At 41.9% G+C, this 20,916-nt stretch overlaps 1 protein-coding gene across 4 annotated transcripts in view; it reads left to right on the top strand.

Annotated features, from left to right (window-relative positions):
* Positions 1-20,916, top strand: part of MKLN1 (muskelin 1) — a 414,229-nt gene that overhangs the window by 173,862 nt on the left and 219,451 nt on the right. The gene's annotated exons all lie outside the window — the stretch shown is intronic.

Here is a 20,916-nt window from a genome sequence, read left to right as displayed (position 1 = left end):
CCAGATTTAATAAATAATAACAAATTGCCATGATAAAACCTTCTAGTTACAAGGGAAGGCCCCCCTCCTCTTTCCTTCCTACCTTCCTTCCTTTCTTCGTTCCTTGCTTCCTTCCTTCCTTCCTTCCTTCCTCTTTCTTTCTCTCTTTCCTTCTCTCTTTCTTTTCTTTTTTTCTTTTTTTGAGACAGCATCTCACTCTGTTGCCCCAAACAGGCTGGAGTACACTGATGCAATCACAGCTCACTGCAGCCTTGACCTCCTAGGCTCAGGTGATCCTCCCACCTCAGTCCCAGCAGCTGGGACTACAGGCATGCACCACCACAGCTGGCTAATTTTTGTGTTTTTTGTAGAATCGGGGTTTCATCATGTTGCTCAGGGTGGTCTCAAACTCCTGGGCTCAAGCTCTCCACCCGCCTTGGCCTCCCAAAAACGCTGGGATAACAGGCGTGAGCCATTGCACGTGGCCGAGAAAGCCCTTTCATTTCAACTCTCTCTAGAGATAACCAATCTGGTGAAGACTGTGAGCATTCTTCCCACATGTTTTTATAGTTTTACAACACAATAGGCAAGTTTTGCACATTTAAACATGTATATAAATAGGGTACATTTTTTTCTGTAGCTTTTTTTCTCAGCGTTATGGTTTTGAGAATATCACATTCTAGTTTTATCTGTGATACTTGTAGAGCTAGTCCATTCTATATAACATAATAATACTATGTTATATACTAATGCAATGTAGTGTTCCATTGTATAAATGTTCTAAAATCTATCTGTTCTCCTGTGGGTGGATATTTGTTATGGCCAGTTTTTTGCTATTCCAAATCATGATGTAAATCATGCCCTGGTGTATGTCTCCTTGAATACATGTGTGAGAGTTCTAGGGAAGATATCTAGAACAGAAATTGCTAGGGACTAGGATATGTGCACTTCCAACTCGACTTGACTAGACTGCTACTGGAAACCGATGCTTGGTGCCACAAAGAAAAATTAGCACTGAGAAAAAGGATCTTGCAGCAATGCAATTTTTACTTCCTGGACTGCAGAAAGGGTATTCTCGCTAGCCATCTTGCCACAGGAGAACAATGAACAAAGGAAAGCAGACATATTTATTCCTTACGCATTGGTCTGATCTACATTGGCTAGAATCAGACCTCACAGTTTAAACTAAAACCCAATTGGCTAACTTAAAACTTTTCTAAACAGGTGAAAGCAATGGAGAGCTGGGATATGCCTGTGAGCACGTCCAGCACAGATATCTTGGTTAAAGTACAAGGACATAGAATGTACTATGTGCCTGTAAGCACGGCATGCCTAACAGCTACATAGGATAGGGCTTAACAAAGAGTAATTAGCACACTTACGATTTAACAAGAAAGGAAACTTAAAAGAGGAACTTTTTTACTTCCCACAATTGCCTTCCAGCTTACTGTCCACAGTAGTTGAACCAATTGTTATATATCTCATCAATGATATATGAGAATTTGTCTTGTCTTACATTCTAACCAATGCTGTCAAGTTTTTAAAAAATACACATATCTAAGCCCTATTTTCAGAGATTCTGATAGGTTCGCTCTGGAGTGTGGTTTGAAATAGGCTACAGGTGGTTCTAAAACACAAAGTATTTTTATTTTATAAGTCTGCTCCAAGTATGCATACGTTTATGATCTAATATATTGATATGTGAATTGTCACCCTGAGGCCACTCTGGCGCTTTGTTGGTAGCATCTTTTTTGGCTGGATTTAGATGTTTGAGGAAAGGGTGGGGAAGTACCGCTGCCCACCATACAGATACACTTTGAATAAAACAGCAGTCTGTGATTTATCAGTGCACTGGGCTGTACTTGATCTAAAGCCCTGCCTTTGCCAGCTGGGCTAATGGAGGTGGGCCCCTTTTGAATGCCATCTTCCCTTTAACCAGGTATGTGGCTGGGTATCAGCTGTCAGGACTTGCATACGTGCGGTCGCTTAGGGCAAGGTGCCTGTCAGCGATGTCTGCCAGCCCGCTGGGTGGTGTCACTGTGTGGAGCATTTGTGGCTTTTTCAAAGCCCTGAGGAATCTGAGACGCAAGTGAGGGGAATGATGCATGAAAACAAAAGGCAGTGGAAAGAGTGACCAGCCAGCAGGCTCTAGCAGGCTAGAACGCTCTGTCCTTGTTATTACAGCCTCAGGAAAATGCTGCCGGCTTCCTGGCAGGGCCTGGAAGGTAGAGGCTTCTTGAGAAAACAAGTACGAGTGATGCCTACTCTGAGACTGAGACTCCAGTCTCCCAGCCTCCCCACTTTTCCACTGGAAGCTGCAGGATGTGGATGGGGAACCCTTTGCTCCTTGGTGGGCTTGGCCAGTCTTTCCTTCTCTCCTGGCTGCTGTCCTAAGAGTTTTTTTCTTCTTTCTTCCACTCACAAGCAGCACAGCTCTAGTCTCAGAGGCCTAGCAGGGCCGGCCTGGGAGGGAAGCTGGGCGGTGCCCTAGACAGAGCTGTTCCCCAAGGACAGATATGAAGGTCAGCCTAGAGGAGGAAAAAGGGCCTCAGCCATAACGCCCATTCAAGGAGTGTTTGCTAAAGATGAACCTCCTGGTGTGGAGCAGTGGGACAGGGGACGCGCTCATACCTCGTCCACTTTCCCCCTGGTGCCACATTCACAGGTTAGCCTAACTCAATTTTCAGAAATGAAGAAGAGGCTCAGCAAAGGTAATCATTAACTTATCATTAGATGGATGTTAGGAGCTGTTGTTATTGGACTTGCCAGAAGTCAACTTCTGTTTTCCCTCCTGACAATCACCTTTCTTTGACATATAAAATACCTGGATGCAAAATTAGGGAAGAAGTCAGCGTTCTTTTCTTCTCTTAAAAAGTAGCGATGAGGATAATGCATAAAAATAGGGCTCTGTAGATACAATAGGGCTGAGCTGAGGGTGTGGTTTGCTTGGCAACAGCTCAGGCAAAGCTATTTCTCTTGGTCCTAGAATGCCCTTGACTTCACCTCTGCCTGATGCAGTCTTAAGAGACCAACTTGAATGTCAGTTTTTTTGGTGAAACTCCCATCAATAGTTAGTCATTCCCTTCTTTCTGGTCCCATAGCATTTTGCTCTTATAAAAACCATTCATCATATTGCGTGACAATTACTGACTTGGGATCATGCCTTATTCTCTGAGTGTGTGTATCCTCAGCATCTATGGACTTTTTTTTTTTAAGACACAGTTTCACTCTGTTGCCCAGGCTGGAGTGCAATGGCACCATCTCGGCTCACGCAACTTCCACCTCCTGGGCTCAGGTGAATCTGGTGCCTCTGCCTCCCAAGTAGCTGGGATTACAGGCATGCACTACCACACCCAGCTAATCTTTGTATTTTTAGTAGAGACGGTTTTGCCATGTTGGCCAAGCTGGTCTCGAGTGATCTGTCTGCCTCAGCCTCCCAAAGTGCTGGGATTACAGGCGTGAGGCACTGCACCCAGCCGATGGACTATATTTTAACATCGCAGTTCTTCGACAAATGATTATTGAATGAATCAAAGTTCCTAAGAAGATATCGGTCCTCAGCTCTTAAATTTTCTTAATTATGCCCTGCCTTTTCCTTTGTGGGGTGATCTGCAGGCAGTTTCAGCTCCACGTGGAATGGAGGACATGCTAAAAATAAATGCAGGTTGGTTGGTTTGTTTTCCTCCCCTAAGGAATTGCCTCAGCACGAATGGGTGTCTCAGATATATCATTCTGTCACAGGTACAAAAATTGTTTCCAGGAAACCCTGCCATCATTATCTCTGAAAGGCAAGTCAGTAGAAATTGTTATTTTCCATTTACAGATGGACAAATGGAAGCTTTCTTTCTCATTTACCAATTACAGAATGTCCACTGTGTTCAAAGTACTGTGCTAAGATTTTTATGGGCTACAAAGATGTGCAAGACAAGGTTCTTGTTTCAAATAAGAATATCATCATCTTATTTGGATAAAACAATATTTGTATAACAAAAGTAACTATAACTAGGGAGAATATAGTTTGAAGCATATGCGTGATCCCAAAAGAAGTCCCAAAGGGCCAGGCACGGTGGCTCACACCAGTAATCCCAGCACTGTGGGAGGCCAAGGTGGGTGGATGGCTTGAGGCCAGGAGTTTGAGAGCAGCCTGGAAAACATAACAAGGCCCCACAGATGCTTTAAAAAAAATTAGCTGGAAGTGTGGTGCACACCTGTAGACCCAGCTACTTGGGAGGCGGAGATGGGAGAATCGAGTGAGCCCTGGAGATTGAGGCTGCAGTGAGCCACAGCCATGCCATTGCACTCTAATCTAGGTAACAGAGTGAAATGAAACCCCGTCTCAAACAAACAAACAAAATATCAAAGGGAATATAAAAGGCAGGCAAAAGAATGTCCAGCTAAAGTGACGAGGGATATCATCCTGTCCCATCTGAGATGAATAGATTTTGTGCTGATTATTCTCCATCTGGCTGTACTGGTTTCCTGTGACTGCTGTAACAAATTATGACAAACTGGGTAGTTAAAAACAACAGAATTTTATTTTGTTTCAGTTCCGGAGGCCAGAAGTCTGAAATCAAGTGTTGGCAGGGCCATACTCGTGAAAGCTCGCGGGGAGAATCTGTTTCTCGCTTCTTCCAGCGTCTGGGGACCCCAGGCTTTCTTTGGCTTGTGGGCACTCCTCCAAGGTCACATTGCCACCTCCTTTTGTCTCTTAAAGTTTCTGCTTCTCTCTTATACGGATACATGTGATTGCATTTAGGACCTACCACAGTGATCTAGAATAAGCTCCTCCTCTCAAGCTCCTGAACTTAGTTACATCTTTTGCCATGTAATGCAATATTCCCAGGTTCCAGAGATTAGGCTGTGGGCAAGTTTTGGGGGTGAGGGGAAGGGAATATCATTCAGCCTATTATAGCCCTGATATGGTTAGGCTTTATGCCCCCACCCAAATCTCACCTTGAATTATAATTTCCATGATCCCCCATGTCTAGGGAAAGACCAGTTGGAGGTGATTGGATCATAGGGGAGGTTTTCCCCATGCTGTTCTCGTGATAGTGAGTGAGTTCTCACGAGATCTGATGGTTTTATAAGGGGCTCTTACCCCTTTGCTCCTCACTCTTCTCTCTCCTGCTGCCATGTGAAGAAGGCTCTTGTTTCCACTTCACCTTCCAACATGATTGTAAGTTTCCTGAGGCCTCCCCAGCCATGTGGAACTGTGAGTCAATTAAGCCTCTTTTCTTTTTATATTACCCAGGCTCAGGCAGTATCTTTAAATTATAGCAGTGTGAGAATGGACTCATATGAGGCCCATGTCCTTCTCTGCCACACTCCGTTCCCAACAAGGATGTTACCCCACAGATTTTTATCCCCTAGGAGCCAATGCCCTCTGACTTACTGTTGGGTTTGTCCAATGGAAGGCATCAGCAAGTATCAGAAGGAAGGAGGAAAAAGAGGTTGAGATATTTCTTCTCCTTTCCTGCCTGCTTTAGCACCACGGGTTTGGCATTAGATATGCCCCTTCACAGTTCTACTCTTTCTGGACTCTGATAAACTAAGGCTCTTCAGGCTTGGGCTTCTACTGTTACTCAACCTTGGGTGCCTCGGTATCCTCTTAAGTTCCCGCAACCCTCCCTACATCCTTGCAAATATCAAATTCATCAAATGATTTTCAAAATCCCAGTGGAATGTGCCTTCAGTTTCCTGCCATGATCTTGAGTGATAGAGATTCCAAGAAGCAAAAGTTTCATTCTCAGAGCAGAGAGATATACTCAGGCTACCTCAATCTAAGCTTAAGACTAATTCAAGCCCCATGTCCTTCCCTGCCACTCTCTGGCGACGAGTGGGAACTGGAAGGTGATTCAGCACATAGTGCAGCCCTAACAACTGGGTTATCTTGTGGCTCTTCAGTAGTCAGTATCTGTTGCTTTGTACTCTAATTATCTGCTAGTGTTGTGACTCCACTGCCCTTGCTGCTCCGTACTTTCCATTCTTTTCTCATCTCACAGCTTCTATTGCTGCGTGCTTTTTGCTGCCACATGACCTCAGCTTTCTTCTTTCTCTCTGTGGATCTTTTAGTTTCTGCCCGTTTCTAACTGCTAACTCCCTCTCTGTATTTCATATGCAATTCACCAAAAGGATCTGCCTGGTTTGGCTGTTCACCATCAAGTGCAGGTGGTTAGGCAGAGCCTTCCTTTTAAGAAAACATTATTTTTTTTTAAAGATAGCCAGGTGTGGTGGCTCATGCCCATAATCCCAGCACTTTGGGAGACCAAGGTGGAAGGATCCCTTGAGGCCAAGAGTTTGAGACCAGCCTGGGCAACATAGCGAGACCTCATCTCTACAAAAAAAAAAAACAAAAACCCAACCCCCAAATCTTCACCAATGGACTTTAATGACTTACAGGATCTAGTTCCCACTTGTTTCTTATCTCTTACTGCCAGGAAGCAGCAGAGCATACTTTGGTGCTTAACAGCATGCATCACTAGAGACAGACCACCTGAGTTCCAAACCTAGCTCTATCACGTGATTGCTGTGTCATTTGGGAGCAATTATTTAACCATCTTATACCTCAGTTTCCTCATCTGGAAAAGATAAAATCAGTGTCTACTTCATAGACTTGCTGGGAGGATTAGTTAATATCTTTCAAGTGCTTCAAATAATGCTACTAGTCAGGGCTATTTAAGTGTTTGTTAGGTAAATAAAATATTTCCCCTCATTCACTACATTCTAGCCACACTGGCCTCATTGCTGCACCTCCACCAGGCCAAGCACACTTCTTCTGTCCAAGGACCTTTTGTTTGTTGTTCTTCTAGGGGCACACATGACCAATTTCCCTACCTCTTTCTATTCTTTGCCCAAACGTTGTCTTTTAAATGATGACAATGCTATTTAAAATTGCAGTCCTTGGCCAGGTGCGGTACCTCACACCTGTAATCCCAGCACTTTGGGAGGCCGAGGTGGGTGGATCACTTGGAGTCAAGAGTTCAAGATTAGCCTGCCCAGCATGGTGAAACCCCATCTCTACTAAAAATACAAAATTAGCTGGGCATGGTGGTGGGTGCCTGTAATCCCAGTTACTTGGGAAACTGAGGTAGGAGAATCACTTGAATCCAGCAGGTGGAGCTTGCCATGAGCCAGGATTGCCTAATTGCACTCCACCCTGGGCAACAAGAGCAAAACTCTGTCTCAAACAATAAATAAAAATGAAATTGCAATCCTTTGTAAACCCCAGCTTTGTTTATTTTTCTCATTATCACTTATCTATTTCTAATACTTTATGTAATTTGCAAATTTGTTTTTCACCTATCTTTCCCAACTAAAGGGTAAATAAGGGCAGGGCTATTTGTTTCATTCTCCGATGTATCCCAGGTGCCTAGAACATTGCATGGAATATAATGGGCACTCATGCTCTTTGTGGAATGAATTAACAGACTGTATTCAGGTAAACAAAGCTGGAGTCTATTTTGAAGACTGATATCTAAATGAGCTTCCTATGGTGCATGTACAATGCCAAAGATCTTCCCAAAAGTTGTTCTTTTAAGTTGAATAGAGATAATCTCCCTTCCACAACATTGTTTATTTTAATAAACTGATTAGCCAACTGTCTTTTTTCCCCAAAGGTATTGAAAGGTAAACTAGCTGAAACTTAGGTCAAATTCTCTTTAATTCCTAATGAACATACTTGGAATTAATGAGATAGACCAACTCCTAATTAATTGCTGGTAGACTCTGTAACACTGTGATTTATTCAACATGAGCTAAAAGCTAAAGCCTATCATCAGGGTATGGAAAGAAGAGAACTAATAACACCTACTTGAGGTCAGATAAGTTTCTAAGCTTAAATTTGTGAGGCAAATATCATCACCACCATAGTACAGATAAACAAACCAAGGCCCCAAACCACATACCTAATAGGTAATAGAGCCAAGATGCAAACCATCAGTTTCCCAAACCCATGCTTTTCCTCATATCTCATTTTATGTTTGTTTGTTTGTTTGTTCATTTGAGACAAAGTCTCACTCTGTCACCCAGGCTGGATTACAGTAGCACAATCTCGGCTCACTGCAACCTCTGCCTCCCAGGTTCAAGCGATTCTCCTGCCTCAACCTCTCAAGTAGCTGGGATTACAGGCATGCACCAGCATGCCTGGCTAATTTTTTTGTATTTTTAGTAGAGACAGGGTTTCACTGTATTGGCCAGGCTGGTCCCGAACTCCTAACCCCAGGTGATCCACCCGCTTTGGCCTCCCAAACTGCTGGAATTATAGGCAAGAACCACTGTACCCAGCCAATCCCATATCTCATTTTAAGCTTCAAATTTCTAATTTGTAAGATCCAGTAACAGTGTTTATGTACAGAGTTGTTGTGAAATTAAATATATAGAATGCAGAATACCTATGTAATATATATTATATATAATACAGAATACAGCTTTCATTTTATTTAACATACATATAAAATGCAGAATGCAGTTTTCATTATGGCTGTATTTAGGAATGATGATGTGACTTTTCCCATGGGGAATAATCACAGCTGCTCCAGTTGGATGTCAGCAATACGTCCTACAGAGGTGAGTTAGTGGGAGTAGTCACACTTAAAAAAAAAAAAAGACATTTAAATTTTTTTTTTTTAAGTTTGAAATAAGCCAGGCGCAGTGGCTCACACCTGTAATCCCGGCACTTTGGGGGAACAAAGTGGGAGGAACTCTTGAGACTAGGAGTTCGAGACCAGTCTGGGCCACAAAGTGAGACCCCGCCTCTACAAAAGAAATTTAAAAATTAGCCGAGTATGGTGGCATGTGCCTTGAGTCCTAGCTATTTGGGGGACTGAGGTGGGAGGATGGCTTGAGCACAGGAGTTTGAGGCCCTTGTGAGCTATGACCATGACACTGCACTCCAGCCTGGACAACAGAGCCCGGCCCTGTCTCTAGAATAATAATAACATAGAGTTGACCTTATAGACTCTCACTAGTCAAATTTGAGGCAAGTTGATCATGAAAATATTTGTATGGTTGTATAAAAATGATGTTTTTTGTTTTTTTTTTTTTTGCAAAGCAAAAGCCATGCATTCAAAGTGATTTAAATGCTTTTTAAAAGGGAAGAAAGGAGGAGAGAATGCCAGGTAATAAATGTTGAGAAAGTGATGATGCTTAAGAGAAACACTGTTGTGCCATCCCCAAGGATCGTCTGTAGATGATAAAGCCACTAAGTAAAAGGTTAATGGGTGTTAGGGGTGGAATCATGTCCCCCGTGAAGATATGTTGAAGTCCTAATCCCTAGCACCCCAGAATGTACCCTTATTTAGAAAGAGCATTGTGGCAGAAATAATTAGTCAAGATGAGGTAATACTGGAACAGAGTTGGCTTCTAATCCAATCTGACTGGTGTCCTTATAAGAAGACCAGGGAGATCGCCATGTAAAGATGGAGGCTGGATTGAGGCGCTGCAGCTGCAAGCCAAGGAATGCCTAGGACAATCAGAGGCTAGAATAGGCAAGGATTTTCCCCTGCAGGTTTCAGAGGGAGCATGGCCCTGCCAACACATTCCTTTCCTACTTCCAGCTTCCAGACAATACATTTCTGTTTTTTGAGCTGCGCAGTTTGCGAGTACTTTGTTAGCCTAGCTCCAGGAAACGAATGAGGAACAGGACTGACAGTGCACCAAAGCATCACCCCACATGTATAAAAGTTAGAGCTCTCCAAAGGAGGGATTTGTTAGTTACCACTTAACCAAGTTTCAAGCTTAACAACACTAATAGTGGGACTGCCTTACATTTTCTATTCCCGAAGATGACACAGTAAGAGGTACACAATAACACTTTGATAGACCGACAGCAACAGGAGGTTGAGCTTATTTCGCTGCCACTTACCTCTGGGCTGGGTTTGTCACTTGCTTTTGCCAACATAATGCAGTTGAAATGACAGGGTGCCAGCTCTAAACCTAGGCCTCAACAGAGGCTTCTACACTCCTCACACCTACCTTTTCCATGAGAACACACCAAGGCTAGCTTGCTAAGTGTGATACGCTAATGGAACTGAGCCCAGTCATCCCAGCTGAGATCATCCCAGACTGACCAGCCTCTATAACTTACCAAATGACTTGGATGCATGACTCAGTCCAGCCAAAACCAACTGAGCCTAGTCCAGAGCAGAACTACCTAGAAAATGGTTCTTAATATTATGCCACTGAATTTTGGGATGGTTTGTTATGCAGTAATAGCTAGCAGTTATAGTCATCTGTGTTGTATTTTTGGTATTCGTTTAAATTTAAACTGCTCATGAGAAAACAATCAGAAAAATTTATAGTGAGAGAGACAGTCTGCAAAAGAACTGGACTAGATGCTACAAAAGAATAAGTGCCGGCCGGGCGCGGTGGCTCACGCCTGTAATCCCAGCACTTTGGGAGGCCGAGACGGGTGGATCACGAGGTCAAGAGATCGAGACCATCCTGGTCAACATGGTGAAACCCCGTCTCTACTAAAAATACAAAAAATTAGCTGGGCATGGTGGCGCGTGCCTGTAGTCCCAGCTACTCAGGAGGCTGAGGCAGGAGAATTGCCTGAACCCAGGAGGCGGAGGTTGTGGTGAGCCGAGATTGCGCCATTGCACTCCAGCCTGGGTAACAAGAGCGAAACTCCATCTCAAAAAAAAAAATAATAATAAATAAATAAATAAATAATAAATGCCGACCAGGCACCATGGCTCACACCTATGATTCCAACACTTTGGGAGGCTGAGGTTGGAGTATCACTTGAGGCAGGAATTCAAGACCAGCCTAGGCAACATGATGAGACCCCATCTCTACAAAAAAATACATAATTAGCTGGATGTGGTGGTATGCACCTGTAGTCCCAGCTACTCCGGAAGCTGAAGCAGGAGGATCGTGTGAGCCCAGGAGTTTGAGGCTGCAGTGAACTATGATCACGTCACTGTTCTGTAGCCTGGGCAATAGAGTGAGACCCTGTCTCTAAATAAATAAATAAATAAATAATAATAAAAGTCAGTGTCATGAAAAGCAAATAAAGTAGGGAAATGGTTCTTGATAGACTAGCAGAGGGTTTTTCAATTTAGGTACTAAACGACGTTTTGGACTAAGTCATTCTTTGTTGTGGGGGGCTGTCCTGTGAATTCAGGCTCTTTAGCAGGCATCCCTGGTCTCTGGATAGTAGAAACCAGGTGCACCCCCAGTCATGACAATCAAAAATGTCTCCAGCCATTGCTAAAAGTCTGCCGTGGGGCACTGGAGTAGAGAAATGGAATCAAATGCAATGTATGGACACTGTTAATATCTTGGATTAAAGACTACATAAAAGACATTTGAAACTAATGAAGAAATCTGAATATGAACTTAAAGATATTATTATTGAATCATTGTTAATTTTCCCAGACCTGAAAATGAAGCTGTAGTAATGGAGGAGAATGCCCTTATTCATAGGAGATGTATGAATTATTTTAAGTGAATAATTGTAAAGTATTCAACACTTTCAAATGCGTCAATGGTTAAAAATGCTTATTTATAGAAAGAGATAAAGCAAAGGTGAAAAAATGTTAATAATTGGCGAATCTAGGTGAAGAGTATAGGTGCATTCCTTATACTGTTCTTTGATCTTTGTGGGCCTGAAATTTTTCAAAATAAAAAATTGGGTTAAGAGTTTATTGTACTGCTACTGCCTGAATCTTCATTAATCGAATGTGATAGAAGGAGGAGGCTTGTTTTAAACCAACCTGAGTGCTCATTTTGTGTTGCTGGGAAATGAGCTAGCTCAAACCAGGTGTGGAGAGCTAGGGCTGAGGAAGGGGGCTTCTCCCAGGCTGAGAAACTGCACACAGGTTCATCTTCTCACAGGACCACTGTCTTCCTTTCCCCCATATAACATCCCACAGGACCCAAAGTCTAGATGCTGGGCAGCTTGTATACGTTTCCCAGATATCTCTGGTAAAAAGCTGATGATAAATTCCAGGCTTCCTGGTGCCAAGATAATCTGATTATTCCTTTCATGATAAGGCTGCCCTCACACTTGCTACATACAAAAAAGAGACCCAAAGAAGGACAGAGTTCCCTTCCTTGGAACCTAAACCATCTTGTGAGGCTAGCAGGTCACCCAGGGACGATGGGAGGATGGGGTCCCTCTGCCTTTCCTTCTCTTAATGACTTTGTAAGTTTTCTCTTTCCACGGGAAAACCTAATTTCTCAACCTCTACCATGTGACAGGGGAATTCACATCAAGCTCTGGTGCATTAAAATGGCATCTACAAAAAGACCCATCTTGCAAGAGAGCTAGTATTTGTTTACCTTCTTAATTTTAATTTTTGCTCTTATTTTTATTTTATTTTATTTTGTAAAGACAGAGTGTCACTATGTTGCCCAGGCTGGTATCAAACTCCTGGGCTCAAGCAATCCTCCCACCTTGGCCTCCCAAAATGCTGGGATAACAGTCATGAGCCACCATGCCCAGCTAAGAGCCAACATTTAAAACACAGGCAGAACTCAGAAACCAAAAAATATAAAACCTTTATATGGTAAAAATAAAAATGACAACAACAAGAAAACATCATAAATAAAGCCAAAGACAAATGGCACAGTAAAAAAGTTGCAATCCAACAGAAAAAGTGCTTATTTATTTACTAAAAGATCTTGCAGTCTTATGAGGGAAAAAATGAACAGAAAAAAATGTATAAAGAACAGGAACAAATATTTCATACAAATAAGAATGGCAAAAAGCCAGGTGTGGTAGTTCACACCTATAATCCCAACACTTTGGGAAGCCAAGGCAGGAGGATCACTTGAGCCTAGTAGTCCAAGACCAGCCTGGGCAAAATAGCTAGACCTCATCTCTATTAAAAATAAAATAAATTAACTGGGCATGGTGTAACTTGCCTTTAGTTCCAGCTTCAAGGGAAGCTGAGGCAGGAGAACTGCTTGAGCCTGGGAGATGGAGGCTAAAGTGAGCCATGATTGCATTATTGCACTCCAGCTTGGGTGACAGAGCAAGGCCCTGTCTTAAAAAAAAAAAAAAAAAAAAGAGGAATGGAAGAAAACACTGAAAAAATACTTAGCTTCATTAGTGCTTAGAAAAGTACAGGTCACAACAATGTGATACCATTTTTACCTATAAGTGACAAAAAATTTTAAACTCAATACAACTTAGTTTTGGCAACATCGAACCCAATCTTAAGTGTACATATATTTTGATCTAGCAATTTCATTGAAAGGAATTTATCCTACAGAGAGAGTCATCAAGTCCCCAATGATGTGTATAAGGATATTCATGGAAATATTGTTTATAATAATAGTCTAAGTAGAAATGATTTAAATGTTCATCAGTTAGGCAACAGTTAGATAAATGTATGGCACATTCAGTGCTTAAAACATCTACATGTGCTATTATGGAAATATTTCTGCTATATTATTAAATGAACAAAGCAAGGTATAGGATGCTATATATTATTTGCTCTGTGTAAAGATGCAGTCTATTTTATATATCCTCATATGAAAAAAGTACGCCAGAAATAATTAACAGTGCTTGCCTTGTGATAAGAGTGGGAAGGAGATTTTTTCCTTCCATTTTAAACCAGTTTGAAGTTTTAATTTACAGTTGCCCCTTGAAGAACATGGGTTTGAATTGCATGGGTCCACTTGCATCTGGATTTTTTTAAACCAAACTCACATAAAAAAATACAGTAGTTGGCTCATACCTGTAATCCTAATTCCTCAGGAAGCTGAAGTGTGAGGATTGCTTGAGGCCAGGAGTTTGAGCCTGGCGTAAGCAACATAGCGAGACCCCATCTCTTTATTTATTTTCATTTTTATGTGTGTATTTATTTATTTTGAGATGGAGTCTCACTCTGTCACCCAGGCTAGAGGGCAGTGGCATGATCTCCGCTCACTGCAGCCCTGACCTCCCACACTCAAGCAATCCTTCCACCTCAGCCTCCCGAGTAGCTGGGACCACAAACGGGCACCACCACACCTGGCTAATTTTTTTGTATTTTTGGTAGAGATGGGGTTTCACTATGTTTCCCAGGCTGATCTTGAACTCATGGACTCAAGCCATCCACCTGCCTCGACCTCCCAAAGTGCTGGGATTACAGGCATAAGCCACCACCCTGGCCACAATCCCATCTCTTAAAAAAAAAAAAAATACAGTATTTGCAGATGCAAAGCTCAAATGAGGGCTGACTTTTTGTATCTGCAGGTTCTGTAGATTTTAGTATATGCAGGGGCCCTAGAACCATTTCCCCTGAATCTACTGTAGGATGATTGTATTTTTATTACGATCATGTCTTTTACAATGGAAAAAAAAATGCACAGATTGTGCCTTGAAACAACTTTCAAAATGTCAATCAGTGCTCCTTATGACACTTTTGTAGAATATATTTTAATTACTGAAACAGGATAAGGTTGTGTGCAGGGTAAATTGTTTTTGGCTGGAGATGTGAATATGCAAATGGTACTGATCCCTTGCAACTAGGAGTGTGAATTTCAGAACCTAGGAAGATTGGATAAGAGCAGTTACCAAGTTCATCTTTGAAGCAGCTCAGGTTCAGTCTTCAGCCAGACTCCTACTGGAAAGGCCAGCAAGGGAAAAATAATTTAATAGGAAATTTTCTTTCTCCTTTTCTTTCTTTGCCTCTTTGTGGAATTTCTTCAGGAACATGAAAGTTAAGATATACACATGACTCAGAGGTACTGAAATAGGAAAAAAATTTGCCAAGGTGCTTGGCTGATTCTTCCTCTTTACAAATGCATCATATTTGTGCCTGGCTGGTCCTCTTTAAAGCACCCAAGGTATTAATCTGAGAGGACAGCCTCTGTCAGGGGAACACTTTTTGTTCTCGGTGAAGTGGCACATTCAGTTCCTGATGCAGGCTTGCTCAGTTTCCATTAGTCATTTCACAGCTGTATCTTGGGAAGAGAAAATTTCAAATACTTTTGGCTGATTTCACAAGTAAACAAAAAACAAGGCCTTCCCTCTTTTCTTACAGATCTTGTTTGTTTACAATTTTCAAGTCAATAAAACTCGCCTGTCTTTGTAGATGTTTCTCCTAAGCATTTTAGTTGTCTGCTGGCCTATTTGCCTGACTTCCACCCCACTCTTGTACCTAGATTTGTTGCCCTCATGTTGTAGGTGAATGCTGGACCACCTACTCTAGTTTGTTCTTAAATCGACGGTGCAATTTTTGTTTGGTAGTTTATGATGCTAAGGTTGTTCATGGACACCGTTTAGAAATGAGGGTCAACTATCATGCGAAATACTGGATCCAATCATAGGTTTGTTATTTACTTGTATTTATTTATTTTTTTGAGACAGAGTCTCACTCCGTCACCCAGGCTGGAGTGCAGTGGCACGACCTCGGCTCACTGCAACCTCCGCCTCCTGGGTTCAAGCAATTCTCCTGCCTCAGTCTCCTGAGTAGCTGGGATTACAGCCGCGTGCCACCACGCTCAGCTAATTTTTGTATTTTTAGTAGAGATGGGGTTTCACCTTGTTGGTCAGGCTGGCCTCAAACTCCCGACGTCAGGTGATACACCTGTCTCTGCCTCCCAAAGTGCTGGGATTACAGGCGTGAGCCACCATGCCTGGCCAGGTTTGTTATTTTTTAAGTTATTTAAGGGCATCAGATTAGCACTTTGAGAGGCCAAGATAGGAGGAGCACTTAATGCCAGGAGTTTGAGACCAGCCTGGGCAACAACAGCGAGACCCTGTTCTATTGTTTATAAAATTAAAAATTTTGAAAACAACATTAGATGAGTACACAAATTTGTTATTACAGAGTCACTATGAATACTGAAGCAGCACACACGGGAATCATTATTGTAGGGTAGTTTGTGACAGCTGGCCCTATTTTAGTTATTTCCTCAAGAAGACACTTGAACAATTATTGCAATGCCTCCTCTCTGTAATTACAATAATGATGATTATTTTGCAACTGAATATTCAATTCAGGGTGTATACACTCAACTACTGTTTTTAGCTTGTTTCTCTTTTTACATTGATGTCAGCTGCTGTTGTCAGGATTGAAGAACAGAGAACCATTTTTCTATTGAAGGTCAATGAACTACATGAAGAAAGTAATCTGGGGCCAACACAGGGAGTTATAAGAATAATAATTAGTATTTAAGGAGTGCTAACTCTGAGCCAGTTTCTTTTTCTCCTTGGAGAGACAAATATAATATTTTCAGTACTTATCTGCTTTTAAAACTAATAGAATATTTTATTTAACCTTTTCCCATTAAAAAAAAAGTATAGCTCGCTGCCAGTACTCATTTAATTTTACATAAACATGCTATTTGAGACTGAAGCAAATCTGACTGATTTTCAACGTGAAAATAAAATATAAAAACTGCTCTTAGAGTTAATTCTTAACAGAACTAACACCAGAATTGTCTGAATCATCAGAATTGTCTATTTCAGAGAAATCAGATTCATCAAATGAATCTTCAGCCAACTGTTCATTAATGATGTTAACATCACACATAGGAATGCTACGTTTTCCAGGATTTGACATTTTCAGCAATCGAGAATGGCTGTATTTTAAATGGAAATACCACCTCAAAAAATAGAATGCTATAAACAGAACGATGTCTTTTGTTTCCAAAGTCGATATACTAGAGCAATGTGAAAATAATAATAAAAGAGAGATATTTTGTGGCAAAGTTTTCTCGGGGTAAACACTGCAGCCGCAAGTGCTGCCAGTGAGTATTCTTGGGGCAAAGGAGAAAAGGTTTAACAATTGTAACTATCAGACAATGCTTTTGCTTCGTATTATAGCCAGTTAGGGAGCTGCAAGTGGGAAAGAGGATGAAACTAAGAAGAGAGGTGTGTAATTGTGGGTAAGGAGGAGAGAATAGAGGCTAAAGGAAAATAAGACAATGTGGAAGGAATAGTGAGGTGCAGAAGCTAAGAAAGACAAGAAATAAGGGCAATAAGAATGTCAGTGACAGGGTTGGAGAGCAGGTGAAGGAGATGGCAGGCAGGAAGAGAGACGAAGCAGAAGAGAAAAATGGGTCTAGAGTGGGGCGAGAGAAGAGGCTGAGTAGTTTGGAGGGTGGGAAAAAAAAGCATTTAGTTTTTAAGATGAATGTGGCGCCGGGGGGCGGTGACTCATGCCTGTAATCCCAGCACTTTGGGAGGCTGAGACGGGTGGATCACTTGAGGCCAGGAGTTCAAGACCAGACTGGCCAACATGGCGAAACACTGTCTCTACTACTAAAAAAAAAAAAAAAAAAAAAAAAAAAAATCTAGCCGGGTATGGTGGGACGAACCTGTAATCCCAGCTACTCAGGAGGCTAAGGCAGGAGAATGGCTTGAACTTGGGAGGCAGAGGTTGTGGTGAGTCAAGATTGCATCACTGCGCTCCAGCCTGAGGTGACACAGTGAGACCCTGTCTCAAAAAAAAAAAAAGAGAGATTAATGTAGAATCTCTAGAGCGTGGCATTCATACCACCATCATCTGTTACCAGTTCTCTCTTTGAAAACACTGATTAGCCACTGTTCATAACTCTGTAGGTACTCAAATCGTTTTAATTGCAGACCTGGTAGATACAGTGAGAAAGCAGAAATGGAAATCTTACAAAGTGGATGTTTAGGCTGGCTGCCATTGCAGTATTTGGTTTCTTCATGTTGGCTTTTCAGGAGAAATTCCAAAGGGAGGAGGTGAGCTCAGCTGCCAGTTACTAGCAGCTTCCTGCATCTCCTTATCCTAAGACTTAACATTGGAAAGCCTCAACCTTGGCTGTACATAGACATCTTTTGAGGAATGTACAAAAATGTTGATACCTATGGTATATAAAAGAAAAGTTGATGCTTAGGCCCCACCCCTAATATGTAATCGGTTTGGGATGTGGGTTAAGGATTTTTAAAACTTCCCCATGTGAAGCCAAGGGACAGAACTGCTGCTCAGAGGCTTCCCTCTAAATATATTCACTAGAGAATCCCATTATAATGCTAATTATTTTTTGGGCTGTGACATCAGTAACCAAACATTCAGTTGGATAAAACTCAGCCAGAGGCCAGGGATTCTCAACCTTTGTGCTATACATATAGTAACTGGCGTAGCTGTAAATTGCCTGTGGAGCTGTGGGAAGAAAGAGATCCTCTTGAGGCTTATTTGGAACTCTACAGGAAGAAAAAAAAATCAACATAAGAAGGGTCTCTATTGAAAAATTACGTTTGAGAAATATTGGACTTGATTTCAATATTATGAGGGCATCTAGTGTCTCTTTGAAGGCAAACTTCAATTGTCCTTTTCAGACTACTCTGAAATTAGTCCTGGGAATTAGGAGACATGGTTTGCTTCTTTTCTGCTTGTTTGTTATGGTCTATAGCTCAGCTCATTCCATGTCACACAGGACAGCCCTGTGTTTTCTTGCCCTCTGATCTGCTCTTCAAACAGAATATGGTTCTTTTCAGGAATGAAGCTATCTATCACCAGGCTCTCCTACCTCTGTCATTCGGTTCTCTCTGTTGCAGTTACATTGAAACTTATTTAACCTGCCCATCACCTGTGCTGGTATTTTCAAGGGGAAGAGGTAGCGACAGATGCTGTCCCACCAGCCCCATCCTTTGATGCCAGGTAACATGTACAATATTTCTATTTAGCGTGGCCTTCTGGAGCCAAAACTCCCAATCTAGGAAGGGATTCTAATATGACAACTTTCATGTAAAATAGGAAAAGTTCAATTGACAATTCCACAGGGGCCAATACTTACAGGAGTGTGGGATTCTTTCTAGATGATTGTGCTATACTGTAGGGATAGCTTTCATTAGGAAGTATGGTGTTTGGCCTGTGGCCTTATGGAGATAATAACTATTTCTATCACCTCTCTTACATTTTATATTCCAACCCTTTCTGAATGCTCCATGTATATTAATTTATTTAGCATCTTACTACTCCATTGTGAACTCCTCAATAACCATGTGTACACCCAGCCCCTGACCCATGGGAGGTGCCCAATAAATGTTCACTGAATAACTAGATGAAAGCTTAACCAATCCAAGTGGAAGCAGGGGGAAGGTGAAAGGAACTAATTCCATCTCCTTCACAAAGACCAGGCTGACTGATTGGTGGTGATGGCAGTGTGTGGGAGATCCTGACTTCACATTTCTACCTGGAGGGCTGGGGTACCCTTTTTCTGAGCCAATTTCATTCTTCCCAAAAGGCTTTTTGGTTCCAAATACACTAGGCATCAGTGTTAATTGCTTTTCTGAAATATCATTTTGTCAGCTTCATTTAGATGTGGTAATTTGCAAAGCAACCCCCAGCAGTTGACAGTTCATCCATAGCTGAGTGGTGTTCAGACATTTCCTGGGAGTCCTGCCCGCCTTCTATGCAGCTGGCAGTGTTTGCGAAACCAGGATATGTGCTCATCTGGGATTAACTTGGAACCAGTAGTGCTTTGTTGTGTCTGAAATTTTTTAAAATTCTGAAAGGGTGAAGGCCCAGCTGTTAGTCCAGAAAATAAAAGTCCAGTAGCTTATAATTTAAGAATTAGCAGGTGCTTCAAGATCACCTAGTCCACACTGGGTGGATGAGTAAATTACGGTTCTGACAGGTTCAATGAGAAGGTCAGCTGGCTGGTAGCTGAGAGGCCAGGTCTACAATCTGTATGATTTTTGTGGTACCAAACTGTGCACTGGGATCTCTGGATTTATGCTTGTGTGGATGTGTTTCAGCTACTGTTTCTTTCTGAAGCTCTTTTTCCCTGGCCAGAGACTTCCTGAACCTCCTTTATACATGCTTCAAGGTCACAGCCCAGACCAAAGTGTTTACAAAAAAAACTAAGCACTTATAAAGAGGAATTATTGCCAGCTCCTGAACTCCCAATGCCCTAGCTCCAACTAAGCTCAGCAAACCAAGGAAGAGATGAAGTGGTCTTTGGAACCAGGAATTTCTAGGTTTGTAAGCCAATAGGAAAACGGATGAATTCTGTCTGATTTCTGCAGCAGGCGGAGGCTGCAGCTGCTGCTGCTGCCACCTCCTGGGAGAAGACAAACCTTAGCTTCATACCTGAAGCCAACCTCAATGTTCACCTGTGTCTTAGGCAAAGGGCCTACTGGCACAGAGCTGAAATTACTTTCTCCAGGAAAACATAAGGGATATCCCCTTACTCAACAAACAGAACACTGGTATTCTTTGCTTTTCATTTGTTCCTTTTGGCAATGTTATGCTTAAAGAAATAATCTTAAACAACAATGACAAAATTGTATTGAGTTAATACCGGAACCATGAGAGAGCAGACGTAAGATTGAGTTAGAACCATTTGTTTTAGAAATGTATCAGAGATTCCATCTCCTGGACTTCTGAATCCTGGGGTGATCTTGGACTTCTGAATCCTGGGGTGATGCATGCACTTGAGAATTGTATGATTCCGAGGACACATGCGTTTGGTGAACCTCAACCTCCAAGAGTCTTGGTTTATTTGTGGGGGCTGTTATAAGGATTAATTGAGATAATGCATATAAGTTCTTCATATGAGATCGGTTTGATATGAATTATCTTGAGGCAAGTTCACTCTTATATCCCCATGGTTATTTTCTACATTTATGGACCAAAAAAAACTGACCAATAGCCCCATGCCTGTAATTCTTTCTAGTCTTCTGATTTATAGGTGATCCCTAAGGAAACTCCTTTTATTTATTTAAACATAATAATACATTAGTGAGCAGAAATTTAGGAGGAACTAGGAGATTCAACTCAAAAAATATTTATTGAGTGCCTATTATGTGCTGTATGTGTATAATATAGGTGTAGGCCTCAAAAATGTCCCACTAAGTACATTAGGAGGACCATGCACAGTGGCTCATGACAGTAATCTTACCACTTTGGAAGGCTGGGGCAGGAGGATCTCTTGAGGCCAGGAGTTTGAGACCAGCCTGGGCAACATAGGAAGACCCTGACTCTACAAAAAATAAAGAAATTAGCTGGAGGAAGTAGCCCACAC

Source organism: Sapajus apella, unplaced genomic scaffold, assembly GCF_009761245.1.
Source record: "Sapajus apella isolate SASKATOON/1434 unplaced genomic scaffold, GSC_monkey_1.0 scaffold7, whole genome shotgun sequence".
Lineage (NCBI taxonomy): Eukaryota > Metazoa > Chordata > Mammalia > Primates > Cebidae > Sapajus > Sapajus apella.
The sequence above is the reverse complement of the archived record's forward strand: the minus strand, read 5'-3'. Positions and strand labels throughout refer to the sequence as shown.